This window comes from Capsicum annuum, chromosome 1 (assembly GCF_002878395.1).
Source record: "Capsicum annuum cultivar UCD-10X-F1 chromosome 1, UCD10Xv1.1, whole genome shotgun sequence".
Classification (NCBI taxonomy): domain Eukaryota; kingdom Viridiplantae; phylum Streptophyta; class Magnoliopsida; order Solanales; family Solanaceae; genus Capsicum; species Capsicum annuum.
In genome coordinates this window covers 37,560,169-37,571,066 of record NC_061111.1, presented here as the reverse complement: position 1 = coordinate 37,571,066, position 10,898 = coordinate 37,560,169, and positions in this window count along the sequence as shown.

The window sequence follows — 10,898 nt, the reverse complement described above, 5'->3', positions numbered from 1 at the left end:
GTATGGACTGGCTGTATTCTTCTTATGCCTCTATTTATTTTCGGACCCGAGTGGTCAAGTTTTAGTTTTTGGGTGCATCCGTGTTTGAGTGGTCTGGGAATTTTGTGTCACCCAAGAGTCATTTTATCTCTTATCTCAAAGCTAGAAAGCTTATTTCCAAGGGGTGTATTTACCATTTGGTTAGAGTCAAAGACACTAAGTCTGAGACTCCAGCTCTCCAGTTTGTTAACGTCGTCAATGAGTTTTCTGATGTCTTTCTGGATGATCTCCCAAGGATACCTCCTGATAGAGAGATAGAGTTTGGGATTGATCTTCTTCTCGATACTCAGCCCATTTCTATTCCTCCTTACCGTATGGCCCCTACAGAACTTAAGGAGTTGAAAAAGCAACTCAAAGATCTACTAAATAAGGGTTTCATAAGGCCCAATGTTTCTCCTTGGGGTGCTCCTGTGTTGTTTGTGTGAAAGAAAGATGGCTCTTTGCATATGTGCATTGATTACCGCCAACTGAATAAAGTCACCATAAAAAATAAGTACCCCTTCGAGAATAGATGATTTGTTTGACCAATTGCAAAGTGCAAGTTATTTCTCAAAGATAGACCTTCGTTCCGGCTATCATCAACTCAAAGTTAGGGAGTGTGACATCCCAAAAACCGCTTTGCAAACTCGTTATGGCCATTTTGGGTTTCTTGTTATGCCTTTCGGGTTAACTAATGCCCTAGTAGCTTTATGGACCTCATAAATCGAGTGTTCAGACCATATCTGGATATGTTTGTCATAATGTTCATCGATAATATACTGATGTACTCCCGTAGTGAGGATGAACCTTCTGATCATCTCCGATCTATCTTGCAAACCCTTAGAGATCACAAGTTGTTTGCCAAGTTCAGTAAGTGTGAGTTTTGGCTAAGGTCAGTTGCTTTTCTGGGTCATATCATTTCTTTCGAGGGTATTAGAGTTGATCCCCAAAAGATCGAAGCTATTAGAAATTGGCCTGGACCTATTTCTCTGACTGATATCCGAAGTTTCTTGGGTTTAGTTGGCTATTAACGCCATTTTGTTGAGGGTTTGTCCTCTATAGCGTCTCCTATGACTCGGTTGACCCAAAAGAAAGTGAAGTTCTTATGGTCTGAATCTTGTGAGAAGAGTTTTCAGGAGTTGAAGACTCGACTCACTTCAGCCCCTATTTTGACTTTGCCTAATGGTGTTGATGGTTTTGTGGAGTACAGTGATGCTTTGAGAGTTTGGTTGGGTTGCGTATTGATGCAGAAGGGTAAGGTGATAGATTATGCTTCTAGATAGTTGAAACCCCATTAGGAAAATTACCCCACCCATGACCTTGAGTTGGCTGCTGTTGTATTTGCTTTGAAAATCTGGAGACACTATTTGTATGGTGTCCATGTTGATGTTTTCACTGATCATAAGAGTCTGCAGTATGTGTTTACCCAGAGAGAATTGAATCTTAGGTAGAGACGATGGTTAGAATTATTAAAGGACTATGATATGAGTGTGTTGTACCATCCGGGCAAGGCCAATGCTGTGGCGGATGCCCTAAGTAGAGTGTCCATGGTTAGTGTTTCGCATGTGGTAGAAGGTAAGAAAGAGTTGGCTCGTGATGTACATCATTTGGATAGATTGGGGGTTAGGTTGTTTGACTCTGTTGAAGGTAGTATAGGGGTTCAGATTAGCTCCGAATCCTCCTTGGTTTCGGAAGTAAAGGAAAAACAATACTTAGATGCTAGTTTGGTCAGACTGAAGGAGTCAGTCAAGGACCAAAAAGTAGAGGTTTTCTCCCAAGGGGGAGATGGTGTGTTGAGATTGCAGGGTAGATTGTGTATCCTGAATGTTGATGATCTGAGACAGAGGATTATGGCTGAAGCGCACGGGGCGTAATATTCTATTCATCCTGGTGCCACCAAGATATACCGAGACTTGCGGGAAATCTATTGGTGGAGTGGCATGAAGAAAGATATAGCAGTGTTTGTAGCTAAGTGTACGACATGCCAATAGGTTAAGGTTGAACACCAAAGACCTGGTGGTATGATGCAAGAGTTTAGTATTCCCATCTGAAAGTGGGAAGAGATAAATATGGACTTCGTGATTGGTTTACCTCCTTCCCAATGCCATCATGATTCCATTCGAGTTGTGGTTGATAGGTTGACTAATTCTGCTCATTTTTTGCCTGTTCATATTTCATATACTGCTGAGGATTACGCTAGATTGTATATCCGAAAGCTAGTTAGACTGCATGGAGTTCCCTTGTCTATTATTTTGGATAGGGGCACTCAGTTTACTTCGCAATTTTGGAAAGCTTTTCAGAAGGGTCTTGGTACCAAAGTGCTTTTGAGTTCTGCTTTTCATCCGCAGACCGATGGTCAGGCTGAGCGGACCATCCAGACCTTAGAGGATATGTTGAGAGCTTGTGCACTTGACTTTAAGGGAAGTTGGGATGATCACTTACCGTTGATAGAGTTTGCTTACAATAACAGTTTCCACTCTAGTATTGGCATGGCTCCATTTAAAGCCTTATATGGAAGGAAGTGTAGATCACCCATAGGTTGGTTCGAGGTGGGTGAAGCGGCTATGAGTGGTCCTGATTCGGTATTTGAGGCTATGGAAAAATTTAAGTTGATTAGGGAAAGGTTGAAAACTGCGCAGAGTCGTCAGAAGTCATATGCGGATGTTAGAAGGAGGGACCTTGAGTTTGAAGTTGGTGACCTAGTGTATCTAAAAATTTCACCCATGAGGGGGGTGAAGAGATTCGGAAAGAAGGGGAAGCTTAGTCCCCGTTATGCTGGTCCTTACAAAATTCTTAGCCGTGTTGGTAAGGTAGCTTATGAGGTTGAGTTGCCTTCCGAGTTGTCCTCTGTTCATCCAATATTCCATGTCTCCATGCTTAGAAAGCATATTAGCTATGCTGTGGTAGTGGATTCCTCTGTGAGTGCTGACATTCAAGAAAATCTTTCTTTTGATGAGATTCCTGTTGAGATTCTTGATTTCAGTGTCCGAAGACTAAGGAACAAAGAAGTTCCCTTAGTCAAGGTGTTGTGGCGAAACCAATCTGTTGAGGGTGCAACTTGGGAAGCTGAGGCGGATATGCGATCCAAGTACCCGCACCTATTTTCCATGAACTCCGATCAAGCTAAAGGTACCGTTCTTTCCTAAATCATGCACTTTTGATAAAAGTAGCAGCAGTTCAGCTGTCATTTATTATGTGTTCAGCTGTAGTTTCTTGAATTTATGCATTCTATATTGCATTCGGAGTGAGAAACGATGTGGTGATGAGTCTAACAAATGGTTTCACTTGTATGCTCTATTCCCTATCTAATCTTGGCATGTCTAGCATCATTCGAGGATGAATGTTTCCAAGGGGTATGATGTAATACCCCGGGAAACTTTTCGTTGAAATTTTGTGCGTAAACGTGTTGGGTTCTATCTTCTAGAATGAATTATAAATTTTTCGTGGAGAATATCTTAGATTATGACACACCATTGCGTAGAGTATCGAATAAGCTTTCCAACGATATATGGATCATCCAAAACAGACATCCGAGCGACGAGTTATGAACATTCCGATCGAATCGTGAATAGTAGTGAACAGTAAAACGTGCAGGAAAAAGTACTGAGGCCTGGTGTATTTTTGCTCCAACTTTAAACGATCGTAACTCCTTGTAAATAATGAACTGGGTGATCTACTATATATCAACGGAAATATCTGCGAGTCCTCTTTCCAATGAAATTGGTTTCATCCAATTTGTCTATCGGAGCAAAAGGTTATGTTTGATCTACTTCAGCCTATCAAAAGCGAATTTTTGGGTCAACTTCAAATGATCATAACTCCTCGTACACAATGATCTGGGTGAGATACTATATATCAACGGAAAGATATGAGAGTCCTGTTTCTAATGAAATTGGTTTCATCCAATTTGGATATCAGAGTAAAACGTTATGGTTGATCTACTTCAGACTATCAAAACAGTCCACCAAAGGACAGATTCGAGAATTATTTGATTTTTAGGGGCGTTTTGGTCATTCCCCCTCACCCAAAATCCATCCAAACCCTATATTAAATCCTATTAGAAGCATTATATATTATATTTCATGAAATTTCCTCAAAAAGAAAATCCTAAGCTCCTACATCCAACTTCAAGAACCTCCAAAGTTCACCATTAATTTTGCAAATTTATTCAAGATTCCAAGTTCCTAGTTCAAGAACTTCAAGAACCATCATTCAAAGGCACGATTAACATCTCAAAAATAAGTATCGATCTAAAGTTCATCATTCAAGGTATGGGGGTTTTTCAACAAGAACTCTCTTTCGTTCTTGTGCCCAAAAGTAATTTTCTTTACAAAGGCATGATTTTTATTTGATTTTTTACGAATTTGAAGCATGAACCCATATCTTATGATGATTATTATGAAATCTTGATGTTTATGATTTTGAAAGATGAATTTACATGTGTGGAGATATAAAGCATGAATCTTGAACGATATTTATCATGATTTTGATATTTGGGTCGTGAATCCCCATTGGAAACTGTGTTTTTTAAAAGAAAGTGTGTGTTATAAGCACGTTGATATTGAATATTTGAGATATTTTGAATGATTTGACCTTTTGGTCTTAATGGAGTTGTTTTGAACTCGAGTGTGAAAGAAATCCACAACGTGGTTGATTTTGATACATGATAGCTCCCGATGTATATTTATATATTACTAAAATTATTTTGTTGTGGATTGTCTTTGAAATGATCTGAGCTAAGTCCGGAATAAATCTTTAGCACCGAGTGGGAGGTATAAAGCGACCTTACTTCCCTAGAACTATGTGCCCCCGTAGGAGTGAGCCTGAGGCTAATTTATATAGTGATCACTAGTTTGTGTGAATTAGATATCGATAGTCCTACTCCGATGGCAAGGATAGGACGGCTCTCCCCAACGTGGGTTATACGTATGACTCCATGTAGCTCACATGGTTTATGTCGGTTATAGGATCTCCCAGTGTATGTGTGTTTCCTTGTGTCTATGGTGAATGGTGAAGTGATTTGAAAGTGGAATTGTGAAAGCTATTCTTTCGAAAGATTTAAATGATATTTACATTATGAGAATTGATATTCTTTATGAACTAAAAGTGATTGACAAATTATATGATGACTCACATGTGTTATTGTACTTATTTCATCCTCACAAGATTATGATGATTTTCTTCAGGCTATGTGAGTCTTTCATACATCCTGCATATTTCTTATAAATATTTATGATGATGATAATGTTTATACAACTGCATACACCCCTATATACTCGATTCCTTTCCATGGTACTGACCCACATCTTCGGATGTGGGCTGCATTTTCTCGGAATGTAGGTTCAGGTGCTCAGTTCCAGGTTCGACAGTGATTCTTCGGGCACACTGTTCTACATCCTCTGTTAGGAAGAATAATATGCGTGCAATGGATCCACTTTCATGCATGGGAGTTATGTATTATTGATCAAGCTACCGTGACAAACACACATAAAGAGCAATGATTTTGTGAATGCAGTTTTTTATCGATTAGACACTAATTCTTCAAATAAGATCTTGCATTGTATAGTTTAGTTTGATAGGTATGAACTGATAAGGCCGAAGGGTTCCAAGACGATGGTGTTGATACTTTGTTATAATTTAATGACGATTTATGCTCATGTTTTTGTGTTAAGTTTGGGGAAGGGATCAAGTTTTTGGCAGCAGTATAAATATTCAATAGTGATTGGACTGATTTTAATGGCGCAATAGACTTCTTGAAAGGCCTCCAAAGCCTCGCACTGCAGCAAATAATGATGGAACCAATAGAAATTCCCCTGGTCCAAATTTATATGGATGGATTGCTAGAGGAAACTTTTATATGGCAGAAGGTGCTTGGGAGAATACCTGTGCGGGAAGGGGGTGTGGAGAAGGCCATATATCATCTCAGACCTTATTTAAGAGGAAACACAGAGAAGCAAGTAAGGAACTTCTAACGAATCTGGCCAATGAAATTAACATGAGAAAATAAAAAACTAGATGAGCTTCAAATATGGAAGTGTATCCAAATATAAAAATCCATCAGTCTATAAAAAAAAAAAGAATGGTCAACAGGACTGGAGATGGACATTTTGCTAGAGAATGCAACTAGCGAATGTGGCCTCAATGAAGACTCTCATAAAGTGCAGGACCAGTACTCTAAGGAAGAAGCTTCGTGAGCACAGGAAATTAGTAAGATTGTCGGTCAAAATTGAAACCTGAATCAACAACTCCTGAATTATAAATAAGGGACGGCAAGGCGTCAATTTTTGAAGTCTAACTTTTATGTCATGCCTTCTGTTTGTGGCTATGATCAGGTCAATGGTATTAGAAACAAAAGGGTATGAAGTTGGGTAGAAATCCCATGCCTTGTTGCTTCCACTGCCTTTGACCTGACCAGAGCCATAAACGGGAGGCATCGTATGTAAGTTTAACTTGAGTAATTGCCACCTTGGCTTGATCCCATATTTTTAATTCAGGAGTAGTTGGTTCAGGTTTCAATTCTAACCGACAATCTTACCACCTTTCATACTCGTGAAGCTACTTCCTTAGAGGTCTGGTCCTATATTTTATGGGTCTTTATTGAGGTCATGCTCGCTAGTTGCATTCTCTAGCAAAGTGACCAGTTCCAGTCCTCTTGACCATTCTTATTTTTCTTCAGTGACTGATGGATTTTCATTTTTGGATACACTTTCACATTCATAGCTCATCCAGTTTTTTTATTTTTCATGTCAATTTCATCAGCCAATTTCTCTACACGTTCCTTCCTACCCTGTGTTTCCTCTTAAACAAGGTCTGAGATGATATATGGCCTTCTCAACCTCCTCCTTCCTACACAGGTATTCTCCCAAGCACCTTCTGCTGTATAATAGTCTTCTCCAGCAACCCATCTATATAAATTTAGACCAGGGGAATTTCTATTGGTTCCATCATTGTTTGATGCAGTGTAAGGCTTCGGAGGCCTTTCAAGAAGTCCATTGAGCCATTAAAACCGGTCTAATCACTATTGAATATTTGCGCTGCTTCCAAAAACCTGAACCCTTCCCCAAAGTTAACACAAAAACATGAGCATAAATGGTATTAAATTGTAACAGGGTATCGACCCTACCGACTTGGTCCCTCAGCCTTACCAATTCGAACCTAATAATCTTAACTGTAAAATGTCATATCTTGTTTAAAGGATTAACGCCTAATAGGTAAAAAAAAGAATATTCACAAAATTATTGTACTGGGTGTGTGTTTTCATGATAGGTTGATCAGTAATACATACCTCCCACATATGAAGTGGTTCCATCTGTAAGCAGCTTATTCCTCTGAACCCATCTTTACTCTAGCCTTTAATATTGATCGGGCAAAAGTGGATCCAGTTTTACTTTATTTTATTTGTAAACAAGAGAAATACATTTGATATCAAATAAGAGAAGAACATTACAAAAAAGTAACATAAAATTGAATGAATCAACAGATAGCCAATCTGATACAACAGATTACCCGTCTGTTTAACCGATGAGGCATGTATTACAACAGATGGATGACATGTTGCAACAGATGGTTCATCTATTGGAATAAATCAAACCAACCTTGCTACTGGTTTGACAAATAGTATCTCCATCTATACAAAAGGGTAACACAAAATTAACTGAATCAACAGATGACCAATATAATACAACAGATTATCCATCTGTTCAATCGATGAGGCATTTGTTGTAACAAATAGATGATATGTTGCAACAGTTGGGTCATCTGTTGGAATAAATCAAACCATCCTTGCTACTAGTTTGATTTCTTCAAACAGTTGCTCCGTCTGTTCCAACAGTTGATTCATCAATTGCAACGGTTAAGGAAACTGTTGCAACACCACCAACAACAGCATCAATATCAAAGAAATAATACAATATGTTCCAACACCATGAACAAAACACAAACACCACATGTTCCAACACGACCACCACCCCCAGCAACAGCACCACCAAAGTTATAAATAAAAGGCATAAAAAAATCTATACTGACAACAAGGCTTTTTAAGTTCTCCCAATAGATGACTTTTTTCGCATATTTTAATAAAATAACGGTTCGTTCATTCAAGACTTAAAAGTAACCTTTTCTTCAATTTTCTCAATAAATAGAAAACTGGTAATGGATAAATCATTAATAGAAACAGATGTAAATATCTAATTTAAATGACATACAAAGAAGAAGATGAGATGGAACGACCAATAGTGAACCATACCTGCAATGTCAAAAAAGCAAAGGGAGCAAAACATCTAGTTTAGTCGAGAATATATATTCATCGGTTGAGATTCGAAAGGATCCTCATTTGAAAGAAGAGAGAAAATAGAGAAAAAAGGAAAGAAAGAGAATTAAAAATAAAAAAGAGAGATAGATGTGTATAGTCTTACTTTATAACTGAAGCAGAGAGTATTCTAGGTATGAATTTTAAATATTTATTAATAACTTTTGAGGTACATGAGGAGACGGTGACATTGAAAAAACCAGATAAGACTACTCACTCAGGAGATTTTTGAGTTATCCAAGTAATATTTTTTACCGCATTAGTATTTTATCTTTTTTATCTCAGACAGAAAATACCTAAATTGCTTTAAAAAAAAGATCTTAAAACATCTAAGTATAACAGATGACAATTTCTGTTTGAAAATTTCCAAAGCTCGGTCATCTGTAGTAACAAATAGCTGCGTTGTTTGATAATTTCTAACAAATGAGTAATATGTTGTAACCGATGACTTAATCTATTTTATTAAATCCAACAAAAAAGATATCTGTTGCAACAGATTGAACATTTGTTTTAAACAATTTCAATTGAGTTTATATGTTCAACTAATACCTTAATTGAATAATCTAGTACTAGGGGTGAGTTATCATAGGGTCAACTATAGCTTTAATATCATTTTTTGGCAATTGCATGATGAGACGATATTGCGTTCCTCCCGACCAGAGTCATTGATCGGTCACTCTGAGCTTAATCAATTCTTATTACCTCATATGTTTAACTAATATCTTAATTAATTAATCTAGGACTAGGGGTGAGTTCTCATAGGGTCAACTAGAACAAATGGCAGTGCCTATTTGATAATTTACAATAGATGGATAATTTGTTGCGACATATGACTTAATCCATTTGATAATGTCACGAGCCAAACTACTAGACTGTGAGGGCACCTACGCTATTCTAAGTATCTAGGAGAACCCTTACTACCTAACTAAAAGTATGCAGAAGACTTCCGCATATTTTTAGCGGGGTAATAAGGGTTCTCCTAACTACTTAGAATAGTGTAGGTGCCCGCACGGTCTAGTAGTTTGGGTTGTGACCATTGGTATCAAAGCTTTTCAAAATACGAAGATACAGAGTCAACTATTTACATACAAATCTATTCTCCTTTCAACGGCCTAAGTCTGAAACTTAAGTTTCACGAAAGTAAGATAAAAATGGTTAAAAGTGTCACCTTGATGAAGACAAACATCCAAAAGCACCTCTTTTTCACTACCGAAGCTCCAAAGTCCCGAATTCAATTCTGAAAAGTGCTACGAGATGTAAGAAAAAATGATATCTTCAACTCTCGATTGGTCGGAACTAGCGACGGATGCACAATCTAACATAAATTATTACATATATTAGAATGATGATTAGATCATTCAAAAAAATCATTAATTAAAACAAAAATTTAATTATAATTATACTTACTGCATCCTTCGGGGGGTTGAAGAGATCAAGAAATTTTATATTTTTATCAGTTTTGGCCAACAACCATCTCAAGATTCTTAGACAGGAAACTTCTTCCTGGTAGTTAATTTGTCTCAAATAAGGAATGGCTTCAAACGCCCAATCCTATAAAATAACCAATAAATCAAAACCATTATTGAGTAAAAAAAAATGAATGATATCATAATAAAAGAAAGAAAAATTTACCATGAAAGGCCATGGAAAGCCATATAAGTTGACTGTCTTTGGCGCTAACAGAGTCAACAAATATTTGACAGTCATTTTGAAGTTTTCAAACCCCAAAGATAGTTGTTAAACGTTTCAAGATCCTCGGAGAGCTTTATTAAACCGACGCTTATGTTGTTGTTAACATTTCTCGCCCAAAGAATATTATGTACAAATCAAACTAAGCACAATGATTTTTTGTGCTTCTTTGAAAGTCCTTTATCTTTCAACGCTTCTATCAAATTTTTGTTTTTGAAACTTAGACCAACAATGGACACCAGGTCATCACGATCACACGACTTGTCTTTGCCTTTTTGGGTGTGCGGGGCATTTCTTTTAGGTTAGAATAGGTATAACTTGAGAATCAGGATAACATTTTAGTCCAGTAACTATGGCAAACTCCTTCCAACCAAAACAAACAGACATGCCACGGTAACTATCCATACCTCATCCATCTTATTTTTGTTTTCATACATAAGCCTATGCTTGAGAAATTCATATACCATTTTTATTATAAAACGAGTGTTGTTGTCCTCCGGCAAATCAAGATATTTACCAAAGCAGCTGGCCCTAAAATAAGCATCTTATTTTTGTTCACGAAGTATTTTTCTGAAGGTGTCAAAATATTTTCCCATGGCTAACTTAACCACGAAATTACCTGATAAATCTATGATACCATCGCAGTGCATTCTCACAGGATAACAATCAATGCTGAAGAATTTGATCAACTCTTCGGTGGAAGGGCTATTAGCATTTGGATCATCTGTTTTGAAATATTCTTCCTCCTCGTTTTCATCATATTCTGCTCCTGATTGAGATAACGCTTGTAAAGAAAGCTCATAGAGTGGTAGATGTAGCCTAGCCGCTTCACTTGTTCCTTTACTTGCACTTGATTCATTTTTTGTTCTTTTGGGATCCATAT